Source organism: Cherax quadricarinatus, chromosome 85, assembly GCF_038502225.1.
Source record: "Cherax quadricarinatus isolate ZL_2023a chromosome 85, ASM3850222v1, whole genome shotgun sequence".
NCBI classification, from domain to species: domain Eukaryota; kingdom Metazoa; phylum Arthropoda; class Malacostraca; order Decapoda; family Parastacidae; genus Cherax; species Cherax quadricarinatus.
In genome coordinates this window covers 17,899,440-17,922,959 of record NC_091376.1, presented here as the reverse complement: position 1 = coordinate 17,922,959, position 23,520 = coordinate 17,899,440, and the positions used below count along the sequence as shown (strand labels likewise).

The following is a 23,520-nucleotide window of genomic DNA, read 5'->3' as shown; positions in this document are numbered from 1 at the left end:
GCTTGACCTGGATGACGACTCCTGTAAAGCTTGACCTGGATGACATCTGGAAAGCTTGACATGCATGACATCTCTTGGAAAGCTTGACCTGGATGACGACTCTTGGAAACTTGACCTGGATGACAATTCCTGGAAAGCTTGACCTGGATGACGTCTTCTAGAAAGTTGACTTGGATGACGTCTCCTGGAAAGCTTGACCTGGATGACGACTCCTGGAAACTTGACCTGGATGACAATTAATGGAAAGCTTGACCTGGATGACGTCTTCTAGAAAGCTTGACTTGGATGGCGTCTCCTGGAATACTTGACCTGGATGACGACTCCTGGAAAGATTGACTTGGATAAAGTCTCCTGGTAAGCTTGACTTGGATGACGACTCCTGGAAACTTGACTTGGATAACTAGTCCTAGAAAGCTTGACATGGATGATGCGTAATATAAAGCTTGATCTGGATGAAGCCTACTAGACAGCTTGACCTGGATGACGTCTCCTGGAAAGTTTGACCTGGATGACGACTCCAGGAAAGCTTGACCTGGATGATGTCTCCTAGAAAGCTTGACCAGGATGACGTCTCCTAGAATGATTGACCTGGATAACGTCTCCTAGAAAGCTTGACCTGTATGACGTCTCCTTGAAAGCTTGATCTGGATGACGACTCCTGGAAAGCTTGGCCTGGATGACGACTCCAGGAAAGCTTGACCTGGATGACATCTCCTTGAAAGCTTGACCTGCGTGACGTCTCCTAGAAAGCTTGATCTGGATGACGTCTCCTAGAAAGCTTGACCGGCATGACGTCTCCTGGAGAGCTTGACCTGTATGACATCTCCTATTCAGCTTGACCTGGATGACGTCTCCTGGAAAGCTTGACCTGGATGACATCTCCTGGAAAGCTTGACCTAGGTAACGTCTCCTTGAGCGATTGACCTGAACGACGACTCCTTTAAAGCTTGTCCTGGATGACGTCTCCTAGACAGCTTGACCTGGATGACGTCTAATGGAAAGCTTGACCTAGATGACGACTACTGGAAAGCTTGACCTGGATGACGACTCCAGGAAAGTTTGACCTGGATGACATCTCCTGGAGAGCTTGACCTGGATGACGTCTCCTGGAAAGCTTGACCTGGATGACATCTCCTGGAAAGCTTGACCTATGTAACGTCTCCTGGAGCGATTGACCTGAACGACGACTCCTTTAAAGCTTGTCCTGGATGACGACTCCTAGACAGCTTGACCTGGATGACGTCTAATGGAAAGCTTGACCTAGATGACGACTACTGGAAAGCTTGACCTGGATGACGACTCCAGGAAAGTTTGACCTGGATGACATCTCCTGGGAAGCGTGACCTTCATAACATCTCATGGAAAGCTTGACCTGGATGACGTCTCCTGGAGAGCTTGACCCGGATGACGTCTCCTGGAAAGTTTGACCGGGATGACGACTCCTGGAAAGGTTGACCTGGATGACGTCTCCTAGAAAGCTTGGCCTGGATGACGACTCCTGGAATGCTTGACCTCGATGACGTCTCCTGGAGAGCTTGACCTGGATGACGGCTCCTGGAAAGCTTGACCTCGAAGACGTCACCTAGAAAGCTTGACCTGGATGACGTCTCCTAGAAAGCTTGACCTGGATGACGTCTCCTAGAAAGCTTGACCTGGATGACATCTCCTAGAAAGCTTGAACTGGATGACGTCTCCAAAAAGCTTGACCTGGATGACGTCGCCTAGAAAGCTTGACCTGGATGACGTCTCTTAAAAAGCTTGACATGAATGACATCTCCTAGAAAGCTTGACCTGGATGACGTCTAATAGAAAGCTTGACCTGGATGACGTCTCCTAGAAAGCTTGACCTGGATGACGTCTCCTAGAAAGCTTCACCTGAATGACATATCCTAGAAAGCTTGACCTGGATGACGTCTCCTGGAAAGCTTGACATGGATGACATCTCCTAAAAAGCTTGACCTGGATGACGTCTGCTAGAAAGCTTGACCTGGACGACATCTAGAAAACTTGACCTAGATGACGTCTCCTAAAAAGCTTGACCTGGTTGACGTCTCCTAGAAAGCTTGACCTGGATGACGTCTCCTAGAAAGCTTGACCAGTGATCAGCAAGCCTACACATGTGGTTCAGTAAGCCTACACATATGGTTTAGTAAGCCTAAACACGTGGTTCATAAAGCTTAAACACGTGGTTCATTAAGCCTACTCATCTGGTTCAGTAAGCCTACACATCTGGTTCAGTAAGCCAACACATATGGTTCCGTAAGAATACACATATGATTCAGTATGCCTACACATGTGGTTCAGTAAGCCAACACATATGGTTCCGTAAGAATACACATGTGGATCAGTAAGCCAACACATATGGTTCCGTAAGAATACACATGTGGTTCAGTAGGTCTACACATGTGGTTCAGTAAGCCTACACATGTGGTTCAGTAAGCCTATGCATGTGGTTCAATACGCCTGCACGTGGGTTTCAGTAAGCCTACACATATGATTCAGTAACCCTATACATGTGGTTCAGTATACCTACACATGTGGTTCAGTAAGATTACACATGTGGTTCAGTAAGCCTATATATGTGGTTCAATAAGCATACTCATGTGGTTCAGTAAGCCTTCACATGTAGTTCACTATGCCTACACAAGTGGTTCAGTAAGCATACACATGTGGTTCATTAAGCCTAAACATGTGGTTCAGTAAGCTTATGCATATGGCTCAGTAACCCTACACATGTGTTTCAGTAAGCCTACACATGTGGTTCAGTAAGCCTACACATGTGGATCAATAATCCTACACATGCGGTTCAGTAAGCCTACACATGTAGTTCAGTAAGACTACACATGTTGTTCAGTAAGCCTACACATGTTGTTCAGTAAGCCTACACATGTGGTTCAGTAAGCCTACACATGTGGTTCAGTAAGCCTACACATGTGGTTCAGTAAGCATACACATGTGGTTCAGTAAGCCTACACATGTAGTTCAGTAAGACTACACATGTTGTTCAGTAAGCCTACACACGTGGTTCAGTATTCCTACACATGTAGTTCAGTAAGCCTACACATGTGGTTCAGTAAGCATACACATGTGGTTCAGTATGCCTACACATGTGGTTAAGTAAGCCTACACATATTTTTCAGTAAGCCTTCACGTGTGTTTCAGTAGGCCTACACATGTGGTTCAGTATGCCTACACATGTGGTTCAGTAAGCCTACACATGTGGTTCAGTAATCCTACGCATGTGGTTCTGTATGCCTTAACATGTGGTTCAGTATGCCTACACATGTGGTTCAGTAGTCCTACACATGAGGTTCATTGTGCTTACACATATGGTTCAGTAAGCCTACACATGTGGTTCAGTAAGCCTACACATGTGGTTCAGTAAGCCTACACATGTGGTTCAGTAAGCCTACAAATGTGATTCAGTAAGCCTACACGTGTGGTTCAGTAAGCATACACATGTGGTTCGGTATGCCTACACTTGGGGCTCAGTAAGCCTACACAAATGATTCAGTAACCTTACACATATGGTTCAGTAAGCCTACACATGTGGTTCAGTAAGCCTACACATGTGGTTCAGTAAGCCTACACATGTGGTTCAGTAAACCTACAAATGTGATTCAGTAAGCCTACACATGTGGTTCAGTAAGCCTACACATGTGGTTCAGTAAGCCTACACATGTGGTTCAGTAAGCCTACACATGTGGTTCAGTAAGCCTACACATGTGGTTCAGTAAGCCTTCACATGTAGTTCATTATGCCTTTACAATTGGTTCAGTAAGCATACACATGTGGTTCAGTAAGTCTACACATGTGGTTCAGTAAGCCTACGCATGTGTTTCAGTAAGCCTACACATGTGGTTCAGTAAGCCTACACATGTGGTTCAGTAAGCCTACACATGTAGTTCAGTATGCCTACACATGTGGTTCAGTATGCCTACACATGTGGTTCAGTATGTTTGCACATGTGGTTCAGTATGCCTACACATGAGGTTCAGTATGCCTACACATGTGGTTCAGTATGCCTACACATGTGGTTCAGTATGCCTACACATGTGGTTCAGTATGCCTACACATGAGGTTCAGTATGCCTACACATGTGGTTCAGTAAGCCTTCACATGTGGTTCAGTATGCCTACACATGTGGTTCAGTAAGCCTACACATGTGGCTCATTAAGCATGCAAATGTTGTTCAGTATTTATTTATTTAATTTATTTATTTAATAATTTGAACATACATACAGAGGTACAAAAAAATACAGGTAAGAGCAGCATGCCAAAGCCACTTATATGCATAGCATTACGGGCTGGCTTAAAATTAACTTAAGATTAACTAAGCAATGATGTAATCAGTGATACAACATTATTGTAAACAGATAACTATAAAATACAAATGAGTATTACAAAGACAGGTCATATGGTTGCATGCATTGTTGTACATTCAGTCGTATGGAGTATTCTGTTAGGTAGTGTATTTAGAAAAATAACAAAGTTAGATTGGGTCCTAGGTTTAGCATTTATGTGATATAATTTTGAGAAACATTTAAGATATACAATTTATAAGGTTCAGTTATTCAGTATTTATTTGGTTTTAGGTGAGTAAGTGATCTTTGAGAAGAGACTTGAATTTATAAACAGGTAGTGTTTCTTTTATATTTACAGGTAATGAATTCCAGATTTTAGGGCCTTTTATGTGCATTGAGTTTTTGCATAGTGTGAGATGGACACGAGGAACATCAAAGAGTGATCTGTGCCTTGTGTTATGGTCATGTGTTCTGTTGAGGTTGGCAAGGAGATGTTTGAGGGGAGAGTTAATATCAGAGTTAAGTGTTCTATGTATGTAATAGGTGCAGTAATAAGTATGGATGTTTTGTATGGTGAGTAGGTTGAGTGTATTGAATATTGGTGGAGTGTGCTGCCTGTAGTGGGAATTTGTTATCATTCTGACTGCAGCCTTTTGTTGGGTAATTAGTGGTCTGAGATGGTTAATTGTTGTTGAGCCCCATGCACAAATTACATAGGTGAGATAGGGGTAAATAAGAGAGTGATATAGGGCCAGGAGGGCTGACTGTGGAACATAGTACCGTATCTTCGATAGTATGCCTACAGTCTTGGAAATTTTCTTAGAAATTTGCTGTATATGTGTATGAAATTTGAGTCTATTATCAAGGTGGATTCCTAAGAATTTTCCCTCTGTTAGTTTTGTGATAGGTGATCCGTTTATCATTATGTTAAGAGGGACATCTGTAGCTCTGTTACCAAACTGAATGAAGTAGGTTTTGTCAATGTTTAGTGTAAGTTTGTTAGTCCTCATCCAGGTAGATATTTTCTGTAATTCGGTATTTACAGTATTGGCTAGCGTGACTGGGCTCGGGTGAGAGAAGACGTATGTAGTGTCATCTGCAAATAGTGTGGGTTTGAGTAATTGCGAAGCATTTGGAAGGTCATTTATGTATAGGAGAAAGAGAAGAGGGCCAAGGTATGCCTACACATGTGGTTCAGTAAGCATTCACATGTGGTTCAGTTAGATTACACAAGTTTTTCAGTAAGCCTTTACATGAGGTTCAGTAAGCCTAGACATGTGGTTCAGTATGCCCACACATGTGGTTCAGTAAACCTACACATGTGGTTCAGTATATCTTCTCATGTTGTTCAGTATGCCTACACATGTGGCTCAGTAAGACTACACATGTGGTTCAGTATGCCTACACATGTGGTTCAGTATGCCTTCACATGTGGTTCAGTAAGCCTACACATGTGGTTCAGTAAGCCTACACATGTGGTTCAGTAAGCCTACACATGAGGTTCAGTATGCCAACACATGTGGTTCAGAAAGCCTACACATGTAGTTCAGTATGCCTACACATATGGTTCAGTAAGCCTTCTCAAGTTTTTCAGTATGCCTACACGTGTGGTTCAGTAAGACTACACATGTGGTTCAGTAATCCTACACACGTGGTTGCGTAAGCCGACAAATGTGGCTCAGTATGCCTACACATATGGTTCAGTATGCCTACACATGTGGTTCAGTAAGCCTTCACATGTGGTTCAGTAAGCCTACACCTGTGGTTCAGTAAGCCTACACCTGTGGTTCAGTAAGCCTACACATGTGGTTCACTAAGCCTACACATGTGGTTCAGTAAGCCTACACATGTGGTTCAGTAAGCCTACACATGTGGTTCAGTAAGCCTACACATGTGGTTCAATAAGATTACACATGTGGTTCAGTAAGCCTTCACATGTGGTTCAGTAAGCCTACACCTGTGGTTCAGTAAGCCTACACATGTGGTTCAGTAAGGCTACACATGTGGTTCAGTAAGCCTACACATGTGGTTCAGTAAGCCTACACATGTGGTTCAGTAAGCCTACACATGTGGTTCAGTAAGCCTACACATGTGGTTCAGTAAGCCTACACATGTGGTTCAGTAAGCCTACACATGTGGTTCAGTAAGCCTACACATGTGGTTCAGTAAGCCTACACATGTGGTTCAGTAAGCCTACACATGTGGTTCCGTAAGAATACACATATGATTCAGTAACCCTATACATGTGATTCAGTAAGATTACACATGTGGTTCAGTAAGCCTACACATGTGGTTCAGTAAGCCTACACATGTGGTTCAGTAAGCCTACACATGTGGTTCAGTAAGCCTACACCTGTGGTTCAGTAAGCCTACACATGTGGTTCAGTAAGCCTACACATGTGGTTCAGTAAGCCTACACCTGTGGTTCAGTAAGCCTACACATGTGGTTTAGTAAGCCTACACATGTAGTTCAGTAAGCCTACACATGTAGTTCAGTAAGCCGCCTGACAAAAACACTTCAGAAACACTAACACTGGCGATGATAACAAACCTCTGTATTAAGATAATAACAAACCACTGCTTAATTAAGCTATGGCTGTTTGACCTGTTGAGTAATATGCTAAAGATCTTTGGGCTGTTGATTATGTTGATTACCAGCTCCTGCACTTCTTGGAGGGTCTTTTTTACATTTTATTAAAACAATGGCAGTACAATATATAAATAAATAAAATAACACATGAACTAGCCACTGACAGATATAATGACCTACCATCACCCAATCCACACCACACACACACCCTCGTGTAGGCACTCTCCACCTCACCTGTTACCCAACCTGTATCTTGAGTTGTAGCTCACATTGACACCTGAGCACGCTGCTAACCAGCAGAGATGTATACATATTTATATACAAATAACAATGTCATACACCTCCATGATTGAGTAAACTGTGATCTCAGGACCGCGTGCACAACCTCTGTCACTATTCAATGACAGGTTTGAGTATAATAAAAACATTACACAATATTATATACATAGCGCACATGAATCTCTCCAACACAAAAGGGGTGGGAACCTTCTCTCCCCTTTTTTCTGCACTCCAACCCCACCTAACAGAAATACAATAATACAATATTAAAAGTGCTACAATAGCACATGACAGAAGTCTCACTTTCATATTCAAGAGGCTTGTAACATCCTCCACAGAGTGGTCTTCCCGTCTCTTTGCACACTAACATCCCCCACAGAGTGGTCTTCCCGTCTCTTTGCACACTAACATCCTCCACAGAGTGGTCTTCCCGTCTCTTTGCACACTAACATCCTCCACAGAGTGGTCTTCCCGTCTCTTTGCACACTAACATCCTCCACAGAGTGGTCTTCCCGTCTCTTTGCACACTAACATCCTCCACAGAGTGGTCTTCCCGTCTATTTGCACACTAACATCCTCCACAGAGTGGTCTTCCCGTCTCTTTGCACACTAACATCCTCCACAGAGTGGTCTTCCCGTCTCTTTGCACACTAACATCCTCCACAGAGTGGTCTTCCCGTCTCTTTGCACACTAACATCCTCCACAGAGTGGTCTTCCCGTCTCTTTGCACACTAACATCCTCCACAGAGTGGTCTCCCCGTCTATTTGCACACTAACATCCTCCACAGAGTGGTCTTCCCGTCTCTTTGCACACTAACATCCTCCACAGAGTGGTCTTCCCGTCTCTTTGCACACTAACATCCTCCACAGAGTGGTCTTCCCGTCTCTTTGCACACTAACATCCTCCACAGAGTGGTCTTCCCGTCTCTTTGCACACTAACATCCTCCACAGAGTGGTCTTCCCGTCTATTTGCACACTAACATCCTCCACAGAGTGGTCTTCCCGTCTCTTTGCACACTAACATCCTCCACAGAGTGGTCTTCCCGTCTCTTTGCACACTAACATCCTCCACAGAGTGGTCTTCCCGTCTCTTTGCACACTAACATCCTCCACAGAGTGGTCTTCCCGTCTCTTTGCACACTAACATCCTCCACAGAGTGGTCTTCCCGTCTATTTGCACACTAACATCCTCCACAGAGTGGTCTTCCCGTCTCTTTGCACACTAACATCCTCCACAGAGTGGTCTTCCCGTCTCTTTGCACACTAACATCCTCCACAGAGTGGTCTTCCCGTCTCTTTGCACACTAACATCCTCCACAGAGTGGTCTTCCCGTCTCTTTGCACACTAACATCCTCCACAGAGTGGTCTTCCCGTCTCTTTGCACACTAACATCCTCCACAGAGTGGTCTTCCCGTCTCTTTGCACACTAACATCCTTCACAGAGTGGTCTTCCCGTCTCTTTGCACACTAACATCCTCCACAGAGTGGTCTTCCCGTCTCTTTGCACACTAACATCCTCCACAGAGTGGTCTTCCCGTCTCTTTGCACACTAACATCCTCCACAGAGTGGTCTTCCCGTCTCTTTGCACACTAACATCCTCCACAGAGTGGTCTTCCCGTCTCTTTGCACACTAAGATCAACACAGAGTGGTGTTCGCGTCTCTTTACACACTAACATCAACTATGATTATGTATCTTAAAGTGACAATCAAAGCTTCGCCACCAACACAATGTACATTAGACACAGAAATAGTATGCACCAGTTAAGGTAACCTTTCAGTCCCGACTATTACTCCCACACTAACGGGGGGCTCCCCCCCCCCCACATGCTGTTCACCCCTATCCATCTACTCCCTAACGAACATTAGAAAGCAATAATACAAAAAGAAATTGGGCATCTTATGACAGTGGTATATAACTTGAGAGTAATGCTACAAGATAAGTCAAAGATTAAATAGTGGACTGTAGGGGGACTTAGGGCGCTGTGATAAAATTTTTCGCGCGCTCTCGAAAAAAAAATTGAAAAATTATGGAAATTGAGTTATTTATACAGAAAAGTAGCTTAACACTTTGGCAACACAATGGTACCAGAATCAATGTTCTACGACGTTTCTACAAAAAATTATAGTCATTTATATCAGGTATGGTGACGGCGATGTGGATAGCACGTCTGCTCACAACCCATATATTTTTTTGGAATTTTTTCCTTGTTTTTTATCGCTTTTTCTTGCATTATTCTTCCTAATATAATATTTGACTATTTGGCATCATATAAAAGTAGACGGAGCTTATCCTTAGACTTTCAGCCAATCAGGAATCATCTGGGAACACAGGCAGTATTCACGCTCCAGAGAGAGGCAGGAGAAATCATTTCATTATTACGCTTATATCAGCTTATATATAAACTCTGCGGCTTATTTATCTATTAGAATTGATCTAATATGATATAATAAATACTATAAATAACATACAAACATGTTATATACTCTAGACTGAATAAAATAGGCCATAATATGGCGAGAGACTATCGGGAATATCTCAATGTAAATGGGCTATTCATCTCCATATCGTATTCTTTGGTCATTGAGTAAGAGAAAACGGTGTTTTGAAGAGGGTAACTGCACTAGAACATTAGTTTACTAAGAAATACACCCAAACAAACGCGATTTTCGCGGATTTTTTTTTTTTTTTGAGACGGCGGGCCGGCCTGCGCTCCAGGCCAATATCTCGGAAGTAACTTATTCACTTATTTCGCTTTACTTCTCCTTTATTACTTAATTAAGTGGAATAATATTCACAGAATTTGTAAAATAATGATTTCTCTAATTTCTGATGGAACATTTTTGGAAATATTCAAAATATTTTGGGATTTATGTGGGAGTAAAGGGCAGATATTTTGCAACATTCCAAGAACAAACTTTATTTTTTGTGAAAAAAAGATAAGGCATTTAGAGGACATTATACCCTTTAGAAATTCGTATTAGCATTGTTATCTCGGCACCAAGTGTCCAAACAATCTTACGTCGTCCCATATAGGAGAAGTGACCTGCCAAAGGGCATTTTCAGTAAATCAGTCTTTTCTCAGTTGTTGTTTGAGGTATCTTATTGATAAATATTTTCAGGAAAGGGAGAAAACACTTCGTCTTGTGTACCAAAAATGGAGGAAATCTGACGGAAAACAAAAAAAAAAATCAATGCCTCACAGGGCCTTTAGCTTGATAGATAGCTTTTGCATACACAGCTGTCCCTGCAGGCGATGTCTTGAGAAGCTGTCGTATGCACTTCCTCAAGGACTGGAATATAAATTATTACATGTAAGTTTAATTACCCCTAGGTTACCTGGAGGTTACCTGGAAGTTATTTCGGGGATCAACACCGCCGCGGCCCGGTCCACGACCAGGCCTCCCGATGGATCAGGGCCTGATCAACTAGGCTGTTACTGCTGGCCGCACGCAGTCCAACGTACGAGCCACAGCCCGGCTGATCCGGCACTGACTTTAGGTATCTGTCCAGCTCTCTCTTGAAGGCAGCCAGGGGTTTATTGGCAATTCCCCTAATGCTTGATGGGAGGCTGTTGAACAGTTTTGGGCCCCGGACACTTATGGTGTTTTCTCTTAGTGTACCAATGGCGCCCCTACTTTTTATTGGGGGCATTTTGCATCGCCTGCCCAGTCTTTTATTTTCGTAGGGAGTGATTTCTGTGTGCAGATTTGGGACCATTCCTTCCAAGATTTTCCAAGTGTAGATTATGATATATCTCTCCCTCCTGCGTTCCAACGAGTACAAGTCAAGTGCTTCCAAGCGTTCCCAGTAGTTAAGGTGCTTGACAGAACTTATACGTGCAGTAAAGGATCTCTGTACACTCTCTAGATCTGCGATTTCACCTGCTTTGAATGGAGATGTTAATGTACAGCAGTATTCCAGCCTAGAGAGAACAAGTGATTTGAAAAGGATCATCATGGGCTTGGCATCTCTCGTTTTGAAAGTTCTCATTATCCATCCTATCATTTTCTTTGCACGTGCGATCGTGGCACTGTTGTGATCCTTGAAAGTGAGATCCTCAGACATTACTACTCCCAGGTCCCTTACATTATTTTTCCGCTCTATTGTATGGCCGGAGTCAGTAGTATACTCTGTTCTAGTTATTATCTCCTCCAGTTTTCCATAACGGAGTAGTTGGAATTTGTCCTCATTGAACATCATATTGTTTACCGATGCCCACTGGAAAACTTTGTTTATATCTTCTTGGAGGTTAACCGCGTCCTCAGCAGATGACAGCCTCATGCAGATCCTAGTATCATCCGCAAAGGATGATACGGTGCTGTGGTGTATATCTCTGTTTATGTCTGATATGAGGATAAGGAATAAGATGGGGGCGAGTACTGTGCCTTGTGGAACAGAGCTCTTCACTATGGCAGCCTCCGATTTAACTCTGTTGACCACTACTCTTTGTGTTCGATTTGTTAGGAAGTTGAAGATCCATCTCCCCACTTTCCCAGTTATTCCTTTAGCACGTTTTTTATGGGCTATTACGCCATGATCGCATTTGTCAAATGCTTTTGCAAAGTCTGTGTATATTACATCTGCATTCTGATTTTCTTCCAGTGCATCCAAGGCCATGTCATAGTGATCCAGTAGTTGTGAGAGGCAGGAGCGACTTGCTCTGAACCCATGTTGCCCTGGATTGTGCAGATTTTGGGAATCCAGGTGATTTGCAATCCTGCTTCTTAGCACTCTTTCAAAGATTTTTATGATGTGGGACGTCAGAGCTATTGGTCTATAGTTCTTAGCTAATGCTTTGCTGCCACCTTTATGGAGTGGGGCTATATCCGTTGTTTTAAGTGACTGTGGAATTTCACCCATGTCCAAGCTCCTCCTCCATAGTGTACTTAGGGCACGCGAGAGGGGTTTCTTGCAGTTCTTAATGAAAACAGAGTTTCACGAGTCTGGGCCCGGGGCTGAGTGCATAGGCATGTTGTCAATGGCTTTTTCGAAATCTATCAGAGTTAGGGTAATGTCGGAAATCTGGCATACATTTATGGAATTTTGAGGCTCATTCATGAAGAAATCATTTGGGTCGTCGATCCTCAGACCGATTAGTGGTTCACTAAACACAGAGTCGTACTGGGATTTCAATATTTCACTCATTTCCTTGTTGTCATCTGTGTAAGTCCCATCCTGTCTGAGTAAGGGCCCGATACTAGATGTGGTATTTGCCTTGTTTTTGGCATATGAAAAGAAATATTTAGAATTTCTTTCAATTTCACTAATAGCTTTAAGCTCCTCCTGCCTCTCCTGGTTCCTGTAAGAGTCATTTAGCTTAAGTTCGATAGTTTCCACTTCCCTGGTCAGCGCCTCCTTTCGTGTATCAGATATTCTAGCACTCCTGAGGAGCTCAGTGACTCTTCGTCGTCTTCTGTAGAGGGAGCGTCTTTTTCTCTCCAGTTTACTCCTGCTCTTCTTCTTTCTTAGGGGAATATGCCTAGAACATGCTTCGGCTACCAGGAAGTTGATCCTTTCAAGGCACTGGTTTGGATCCATGTCATTTAAGACATCTTCCCAACACGTTTCGTTTAGGACATGGTTTACCTGGTCCCAGTTGATGTTCTTGTTGTTGAAATTGTATTTTGTGAAGACACCTTCACAGGTACATGCATTCTGCTGTTCAGGACCCCTATGCATGTACGTCTGGACTTCGATTAGATTATGATCGGAATTAGTTGTTTTCGATATTCTTATGTCTCTTATCAGGTCCTCATTATTTGTGAAGATAAGGTCAAGTGTGTTTTCTAGTCTTGTTGGCTCCACTATCTGCTGGCTTAAGGTGTGTTTTTCGCAGAGACTTAGTAGCTCATGTGTGTGTGACCTTTCATCTGCGCTACCTCCGGGGATTGTTTCAGCTATAACATTATTTGCTACATTCTTCCATTTTGTATGCCTTAGGTTGAAATCACCAAGCAGTAAGATGTTTGGGGATGGAGCTGGAAGGTTTTCCAAACAGTAATCGATTTTCAGTAGCTGTTCCTTGAACTGTTGTGAGGTTGCATCTGGTGGCTTGTATACAACCACAATGACTAGGTTTTGGTTCTCGATCTTTATTGATAGAACTTCAACTACCTCATTTGTGGTGTTCAGCAACTCCGTGCAGATAAGGGACTCTTTGACATACAGGCCAACCCCCCCTTGTTGCCTGTTTTTTCTGTCGCATCTAAAAAGGTTGTAACCACTTATCCATATTTCACTGTCAAAGTGATCTTTTGTGTGAGTCTCTGTGAAGGCTGCAAACATTGAATTAGACTCCACTAGAAGTCCACTGATAAAAGGTATTTTGTTGTTGGTGGATGGTGGTGTTATATCAGTATTATCATTACTGAATACTGAATGGATCCATTGAATCCTATACTCACGTGTGTGGACACAAAAGCCCGCACCTCACTGCCGACTATAGGATGATTTCAAACCCTTTGTGACACAAGAACTGCGCAATCCCCTGTATGACAAGATAGTTTGAAACCTACCTTGCTCTTGTAGCGTGAGCTATGGTGTTCTTTACACCTTCGACAGGTATCGGTGACTTCATAGAAGCTGAATTGTCCTTGAATGTCCATGTCTTCCACAGTCTAGGAATACGCACACTGGTACACTATGTTCCACAAGGTCTGTCTTTATTATTCACAATCTTAACACTAAAGAAGCTGATCACACTTCTTTGTAAGTGTTTTGATGTGTTCTTTGAGATACTTTTATGAACAATAACGTGCGGATCAGTGTTCTTTGTTCGTTATCCCGGCATTAATGTGTCCTTTAGTAGGGTTATAAGCAGTCTAACTAAGATGTCTCTCGCCACCTTTTGCTTGCCTCTAGCACATAAAGGAAAAGCTGACATAGCATATTTCCCTCCCTTGCCAAACTTCCACCAGGAAGCAAAGCAGAATGCTTGATTCTTGCTGTCTTTAGCATAGACAACAATATACATCTTTAACATGATAATAAAGTGGGTGCAGGATTTTCCTTAATTGTCCTGCTAAGGTAAGAGATTGATTGTCTCTAATTAAACTACACTACTTGCAACACTGGTCTCCTGCAAAGAAGTCATATGACCCATAACTGGTACATGCCGGTTAAACATCTGTTGGTAATTTCTTGATGAACCAGTAAACAAGATGCTTGCCCCTTCTGAGAGGGCTGGGCCCCTCAGGGCTGAAAAGGGCTGAAAGGGGCTGAAGGGGGTTGATAACCCACCTCCTGGAGAAAATTTCTCCAGATCACTTTTGCATACAATATACAATTGACAGTTTTACTAAGGGAATATTCAGTGCCATCTACACATGTTCTCTTCCACATACACACACATCACCCACTCACTCCCAGGAGGTGACCCCATTTCAACCCCTGACTACCCCACCCCTTATGCTGCGACTAAACTCACTCATGTTTGTTCCCTCCCCTGTTCACAAATCCAATAAAATTCCTAATGTAAGTCCTCCTAAACCCTCTGAAAAAGCCACCTGCCACCTATTCCTGTAAATTTCCCTATTGCAACACAACGTACTGTAGAACATTGCTGCTGAAACCTGCTGCCTCACCTTGCCAACCCCCTTACGCCTGCATACCCCACAAGATACATGTATAGTCAACCATTATGTATGGTGTTATGAAGGGTTCTGCATGACATCCTAATGTACATATAGTGGAGAAGTGTGCCATAATAGTGATGGGAACCTTGTCAACTGTTTTGGTTAAAATTATTGGTCCAGTGTAATCTACACCTGTCACCTCAAATGGGAGTGATATGACAAACTCTTTCAGAGGGATATGGAGGTGGACCTGGATACTGACATTCTCGCATATCATAGAGACGACAAGTAATACAGTCCCTTATTTGTTTTTTCACACTTTGTCGACCTTGAGGTATCCAGTAGGATTGTCGTATATGACAAAGTGTTTCAGCTACCCCACCATGTAACACGTTTCTGTAGGCGTTTTGCACAATCAGTTTTGTTAGCCAATGATTCTTGGGGATCAATATTGGATGTATGGCTTCTTTAAATAGTGAAGAATTATGAATTCTTCCTCGACATCTTATAATCTTTTCTGAGTCGAGATAAAGTCCTAAAAAATTAATCATGACAGGTTTCTTTGGGGATTTATCTTGTGTTACTAGAAATTTATATTCTGTAGAGAAAACATCTTTCTGTATTAGTTTCACCCAGTATTTAATGGGTTCAAGATATTCATAATCAGGTTTTATTCTTTATTCCTTTAATGAATTTATGGACAAGAGCTGTAACTCTTAAGAGTTTACCCAAAGATGAGTATTTAGATCCTTCAATGACTATTTCTGTTGTGTCTGCAGTATTTACACAAATTATTTCTACTGTGTTCAAGCAGACTTTCTTCTGGCATAATGTGAGCTTTTTGCTGAGGCAGTTATTTTCATTAAAGAGCCAGTTCGGTCCGTGGAGCCATAATTTATTATTCACAAATTTCTTGAGTGGGACACCACGTGACATGTCAGCTGGATTCTCTTGGGTAGAGACGTGGAGAAAGAGATAATTTCTCTGCATCTCTTTTATTTCTGCTACTCTGTTCTGTACATAGACCAACTTACTCTTATTATTTCTTAACCACTGGAGAACTGCGTCATTATCACTCCATATCACGGTTTTTTCAATAGGAGATGATCAAGTACTTTGTTGAGATAGACAGCTAATTTTGTACCTACATAGAGTGCTGTCAGTTCCAATTGTAGTATCTGTTCTTATCAGCTTATTATCTGATATGGTCCTCATGTGGGATCCTCGATATTAAACTGATTTTTGAATAATGGCGAAGTGCTGGGGCTTGCTCCACCTTTGCCGCGGATCGTCCCGGTATTGCAATACATCTAGGGTCGGTCCACTCCCTTAGGGAAGAACTGGTGGGCGGCGGAGGTTCGCTGCAGGTGAACTATTCATCACTTAACATTAATTTGATTTTCTCACTCCCCACCACTGCTGCTTGTCTTTTCTGAACAGCTTTAGTCTGTGTGGTTTCTGGAGAATCACTAATTTTGTTTTCAACACTGTGTAATTCTAACAGCACTAGTTTATTTATTCCTGCTTATTCACTACACCTTTGCTTAAAACATCAACTGTCCTGATGATTCCATTTGCATCAGGATATATGGTCACAATTTTTCCAAGTGGCCACTGGGACCTCGGACCATCATTGTCGATAATCACTACGTCACCAGGTCTTAAGGACTTATGATTTTCAGGAACACCAGCTCCATAGAAGTGTTCTCTCAATGAGGTGAGATAGTCTTCTCGCCAAATTTTCTCCCAACGTTCAATCACTTTATTAAGGTGTTTGAATTTACGTCTGAGTTGCTCAGGTTCGAAATAAGAAGGATCCTCTATGATTTCTTTATCATTCATGGGAGGAACAGGTTCGAGCCTTCTGCCATGGAGTAAATGAGATGGACTTAACACTTCTAAATTGTCCAGATGATCGGTAACATAAGTTAGAGGTCTGTTGTTGACTCTATTTTCTATTTCAGTCACAACTGTATGGAATTCTTCTAAGTCGATTCTTTGACGATGAAGAGTCTTCCTTAAACAACGTTTTACAATGCCGATCATTCTTTCATAAAATCCGCCGTGCCATGGAGATTTAGGAGGAATGTATCTCCAACGACTACTGCGTTGATTCAGCATCTGTTGTACATCTGTTTGTTCACTGACCAATTTGTTGATAAATGGCATTACCAGTTAAGTTTAAAGAGTTTGTACTTAACTTAGAAAGACAACTCATCGCCTGCACAGCCGCCCCTGCAGACGAGGTCTTGAGAAGCTGACGAAGTCATCTCTCAACGGGCTGTAAAGATTTATAATTTGTAAGATTATAAATTACCCCTAGGGGGTGTTATGTCAGCATATTTCATTCACTGATGGCTGAAAAACTACGTACTTGTTTGGACTCAAAAGTCCGCACCTTACTGCCGACTATAGGTTGATTACAAACTCCTTGCGACTCAAGAACTGAGCAGTCCCCCGTACTACAAGAAATTCGTAACCTACCTTGCTCTTTTAGCGTGAGCTATGGTGTTCTTCACACCTTCGACAGATATCGGTGACTTGATAGAAGCTGAAGTGTCCTTGGATGTCCACGTCTTCCATAGTCTAGGAATACGCACACTGGTACACTATGTTCCACAAGATTTGTCTTTATTGTTCACAATCTTATCACTGAAGAAGCTGATCACACTTCTCTTAAGTGTTTATTGTGTTTTATGAGACACTTTGTTCACACTAACACACAGATCTTTCTTTGTTGGTTATCCTGGCGTCAGTGTCACTCTCAGTAGAGTCAAAATTAATCTCCAGACGCCACAGCGCCCCACGCCGTCACTGCCCCTTGCACAAAAAAAAGCTGACATAGTGTTTTTGCTTCCTTGCCACTTCCTCGATGAAGCAAAGCAGAAAGTTTGATTTTTGCTGTCTTAAGCATAGACAACAATGTCCACTATCTTTACTATGGTAACAAAGTGGGAGCAGGATTTTCCTTAATTGTCCTGCTAAAGTAAGAGATGTACTGTCTCTTATTAAAATACACTCTGCAACACTGGACTGCAAGGAGCAACGGTCGCTTGACCACGTTGCATACTCGTATGGCATCTGTGATCAATTACTCACTGTAGCAGTAAACAAGACGCTTGCCCCTTCTGAGAGGGCTGGGCCCCTCAAGGCTGAAAGGGCTGAAAGGGGCTGATACCCCCCTCCTGGAGAAAATTTCTCCACAATAGTATGAATATTATAGTTGTAAAGAATAATTTTATAATTTATAATGTGCATTTGGGGGTACTGTAAAGTACTCTAACTGTAATTATAAAGAAATTCTGTTAATGATTTATTTTCCAAGAATGTTTGGGTATGCGGAGTAAGCGTGGTTTGGGGGAGTCACGTGACATTAGCATGGTGTGTAGAGGCTGGCGTCAGAGATGCTGTGTATTTAAGATAAGTTTGTAGTTGTGCACTCATTTTGTTTATCCAACTCAAGCCATAGGCTCTCATATGGCTTACCTGTATGTTCACCCAGGCTCTGACATGGTCAGGGTGCTGTGGAAGGAGTGAGGAAATAAGAAATGAGGTGTGGAGTAGAGTGGGCCTGGCGCTGACGAGGCATAGGTGTTATGGTGGCTGGACCTCCAGCCAGCTGTTGTTTGTGTACCCTCATTTGGGCATTGAGGATTAAGGTTTTTCTGTTATGTTATGTTATGGTGACTAAATAGATATGTTTTCCTAATTGGGATTTTTGAATAACCCTCTGCTACCCAACCCCTTTAAGTACACAGTTTCTGTGCTAACACCAAATCCTGAAGTACGGTCTCACACTCACACAATTCCTTGCCACCATACAAAAGTCTCAATCTGGCATACACCCTATCCAACTGTCTCCCACAAAATCCCTCATGAAACACCTTCCTTTTAATAAAACCACATTCAACTGGCCATTTCAGATCTAGCAACCCCAACCCACCCTGGCACACAAGTAACATCACCACCTCCCTCTCTGTAACTAGTCACAACCCGATCACCACAAGAATTGTGACACCCTCCGAAGTATATTCATGATTGCTGTCCCTGTTAATGGGAACATAGCTGCCACATACCACACCTTGCTATACAATAATATATTAAACACGATTGCCCTTTGTATGAGAGTGAAGTGGTACAGTCGCAGTGCCCCTAGGTGACCTTCGATGCCTTCCACCAACCTAGTTGAGTTTGCCTCTCTCGTGGTCCTCAACTCATCCACATATATAATACCACATATTTTTAGAGTCTTGGTCTGCCTCTGCACTATGTTACATCCCTCCTCTGCCCTCCCCACCCAAGCTCCCAACCCCATGATCATTGACTTCTCCAAGTTTACTGTCATACCCATCGCACCCACGAACAAGTGCTCTGCTTCCTCTAGTTTCCCCAGCCTTGTGCACTCCCACACTAGGACAGTTATGTCATCTACATAACCAACCAATCTAGGCCAAGTCCTCCCCACTCCTACCCCTACCCCTTTGCAAATGCATTTCTCCACCATTCAATAAAAGGGGTCCTGTACACATTAAAACAAGAGCTGTGACATCTGACACACCTGCCTTAGACCCCTCCCCATGAAAATTGCCTCCTCCAAGCATCCGTTGATCTGCACCCTTGCCCATGCACCCCTGTGCAGTACTTCAACCCATGCCATGATTTAGTCTCCAAAACCTTGACACCGAAGTATTGTGCTCAACACTCGTCTTTCTACCCTATCATATGCCCCCTGGCAATCCAGGGCTAACAGTCCCCCTCCCCTCCCCACCCCCCGATCTTCTATGAAACCTTTGAGGATCCCATGCCACGTAACCATTGACCTACCTGGCAATCCGTATTGATTCCTGAAAACAACCCTCCCCACTATGCACTTAAACCTGTTACCCAGTACCTTTCCAAATAACTTGTAATCCACACATAGCAATGCAATGGTGTGATAGCCCTGAAGGGTATGCTGTTGCTTCCCCTTTGGGACCAACACCACAACCGCTATTGTCTGCTTCTCCCCCAATTCGCTCCCTACTTTATAAAATTCATAAATCTAACCAAAAAGCCCCTCAGCAACTTCCAATGCTGCAGATAAAGCTCACATGGTAGACCATCGATACCTGGCACTCTCCCCTTACGCATCTCGCTTAACACCCTCCATGTGTGATGACCCCATCCTACGTGTCCCGATCTCCCCTCCCCAGTTTGCACAGCACATACCCAGGCACTTGCTCTAAAGCCTTCCCTTCCACCCTACAACTTTCCAAAATGCCTTGTATTATCTACCTGCATATGCACTCATACCTGTCGTAGTCCTTAACAGCTGACCCTCCCAATAACCCCCCATCGACGACTGGGCTGCCAAGCACAGGATAACAGTGACCTGCTGATGCTTTTTCTTTCTCTGCACAAAATGCATACTGAGGGCCGATCACCCCATAACACCTCTTCCACTCCCCTTTACCATGGCAAACCTCTCCTCCTGCACCACCAGTATCCACTCCTTCACAGCATAAATGTCATCTACAGAATAAGTTCCCGCCACCACACCCCACACATAACAATCCCATAACCTGTCCTCCAATAACTGGTTAAACCATACTTCAATTGATTTATGTGCCTCCCTTCACTCACATAAAATTTCATGATCCTCTCTCTTGCTACACCATCCCACCATTTCACCACATCTACCCTCTCCCCCTACCACACTAAGCTGTTTGCATAGTGCTGAAAATCCCTCCAACCTCTCCTCATCTGTGAGCATGCTCATGTTCAGCTTCCAATAACTCCTATGCCTTCCCGCCAAAGACTCCCGCCCAACGTCCACCACTACCGTCCTATGATTCGAATAAGCGACTTCCAAGGTGCAAAAAGACTCAACGGCGATCCTCTGGGAGAGACATATTTTATCCAACCTAGTCGCACACTCTTTCCGAACAAACATGTGCTCAACCTCCCATGACCCCCCCTGAAAAGCATCCCATAATTGGACATCCCTTAAGAGTTCACCTAGAACTGTCGAAACATAACCTGCCCATTTGGTTCTACATCTGCCCTCCATATGACACAGTTCCAGTCCCCTATTATAGTCACAGATGGCAAGGCATGCAACAAAAATTCTAAGATCTTCATGCACAAAAGCCGTCTTTACTTGCACATCACTTTCTACTGGTGCATACACACACACAAACGATACTGTCTCCCCATCCACCAACCATCCACTTGCAAGACCCTCCTCCTGGCCCTTCCCTCACACCTCTGCAATACAAATGGACTCGCCTCCCAGATCAGGACACCCACTCCACCTTTCAAACAGGCTGATGGCTGCGCTACCACCTGATATCCTTCCACCTCCAACACACGACCATCCCTGAAATTGTGTTCTTGAATAAACACATCTACTCTGTATTTGGCCAAAAACATTCGAAACCACTCTCTCTTTACACTGTTACACAACCCATTAACATTTACTGTCATACACCCCACCTCCTGTCACACTTTTCCCATCCCCACCAGGGTCTGGGGCTCTCTTTTTCTTCCTCTCACCACTTTCCTGCCCAACCACCCCCCTTCTGGCATTGCCGACCTTGGCCACCATAACAAGTCCCTTCGATCCAGGACTTATTCCTGGGCCACTGCACTGTTGTCAGAAAATCATCTGAATCCGATGCAGTGGCCCGCTTCCTTGTAAGGACCTCTTCCTCCATATCATCATCTGGGGAGGCCACACAATGTACCTCCACCTCCACCTTACAATGTTCCATTGTGGAGACTGTCATCGTAGGCTTGCCGATAGTCACAGGCTCCTCAAGGTGATCCTGCCTCACACTCACCACAGTCGGCTGCTCCAATTCCACCTCTAGTGAAGGTGCATGCACCTCCCCATCAGGCTGGGTCAAGGTTTGCAGCACTGTAACTAGTTCCTCCTCAACCGCCTGCATATCGGCCTGTACCTGCGCCTCTTCGCTTGCCGCCGGTAAGGTTGTGGGGCCTGTAACATCTTGACATGCCTCGCCCTTGCCTGACTCATCCAGGGTTTCCTCGACCACTTCACTCCACAGACAACCATGCCCTCCTGTTCACTGGCATGAACACCGCTACCCAGCAAATGATACAATTACCTGTGTTTTGAAGTCCTCCAAAAGAACGTAGGACGGGATGGGGTGCTGCAAAGTCATCTTGAGGGTAAAGTTACCTTTCGGGCAGCCCGCATAAGCACCAGATACCCACTTTCCATGCTGGGTCATATGCACAGTCCCATATGCATCAAAGACGCTTCGGATGTCTGCTTCATCTGCCTCAAATGGGACAGTGCTATGGCCTGGTGGCTAAAGCTCCCGCTTCACACACAATGGGCCCGGGTTCGATTCCCGGCGGGTGAAAACATTTCGACACGTTTCCTTACACCTGTTGTCCTGTTCACCTAGCAGCAAATAGGTACCTGGGTGTTAGTCGACTGGTGTGGGTCGCATCCTGGGGGGACAAGATTGAGGACCCCAATGGAAATAAGTTAGACAGTTCTCGATGATGCACTGACTTTCTTGGGTTATCCTGGGTGGCTAACACTCCGGGGTTAAAAATTAGAACGAAATCTTATCTTATGAAATGATGTGAGATGTCTATCATCCTCACACGTACAGCCGGTGTGGCATCGATACTGACATCTTGAAAACGAGTCACTAAGGACTCATACAGTGTGGCTGAGTTCAGTTTCACAAAAATCCTGTACGCTCCATTCAATGCAACGCCGTACACTTCCTCATCCAGGATTCCATATGCCTCCCAAATGATAGCAGGGAGTAATACTTGTGCAGATGTAGGCAATATCACCACCACGGAGCAGCTCAATTCCTACGGTGTTGACATGAGGTCTCACACTGAGCACCATTTTGAATCAAGTTGGCTCGCCTGAAAGAACAGCAGAGGGGTGGAGGACACAACCTCACTCCACCGCAGTCACGCAGCGAATGAATTGGATAATTTGTCCCTTCATGCCCCCATGTTATGCCTTTAACTGTGTAATGTAAATAAAAGTCCTGCCTCTTAAAGGGTAAACAACCTGCCTTGTCTAAGGACATTTATATTATTTAAAATAGGAAAAGAAACCACTCTAGGGCCAGCTTGTACTTTCACATTAAATATGGAACATTAATTAATCAATATTAAATTTATTATCAGGAAGGACACAAAAACTCAAATATACAAAATATATAATATTAAATTTACATATGCATCATACTCCTTACTCTATATACAAAAATCACACACCAATACACCTTTAACACTCACATTAGCTCACTAGCACACTAATACTAAACATTTATAAACAGGGACACTACATGACACGCCCCTCCTTCTGCCGGTCTGTCTACCAGCAGGCAAAACGTTATATATATATACTCTTGAAAACACAGGCCATTGCAAAAAATAAGGCCTTGAAGGAAAATCGTTAGGGCATTATAACAATGAAATAACCAATGACCTAGACTTTGCCAAAAATACCACCGACGACCTGTTCCAGCCCCTGCTCTTCTCATAGTAACTAATACACACTTCACTCTCCTCTCCTGGCCACATTGACAGACCAAGAATAATACGTGTCTGGTATCAGAACAAATCACAGAAACTGACATTATATATGGAGTGCTTTTTTTTTATACAATATTCTCTACATTACACTGTGTATTAATGGTGACCCTACCTTTCATCGGGGGTATGTTTCGTCGCCTCCAAGTCTTTTGCTTTTATAGGGATAGAATTGTGTGTTCAGATTAGGGAC

At 43.5% G+C, this 23,520-nt stretch overlaps 1 non-coding gene across 1 annotated transcript; it reads left to right on the top strand.

Moving 5' to 3' along the window:
• Nucleotides 1-15,893: 15,893 nt before the first annotated feature.
• Nucleotides 15,894-16,083, top strand: LOC128703301 (U2 spliceosomal RNA). The gene has a single exon (XR_008409233.2). It is a non-coding gene; the product is annotated as a U2 spliceosomal RNA (small nuclear RNA).
• The last annotated feature ends 7,437 nt before the right edge of the window (nt 16,084-23,520 follow it).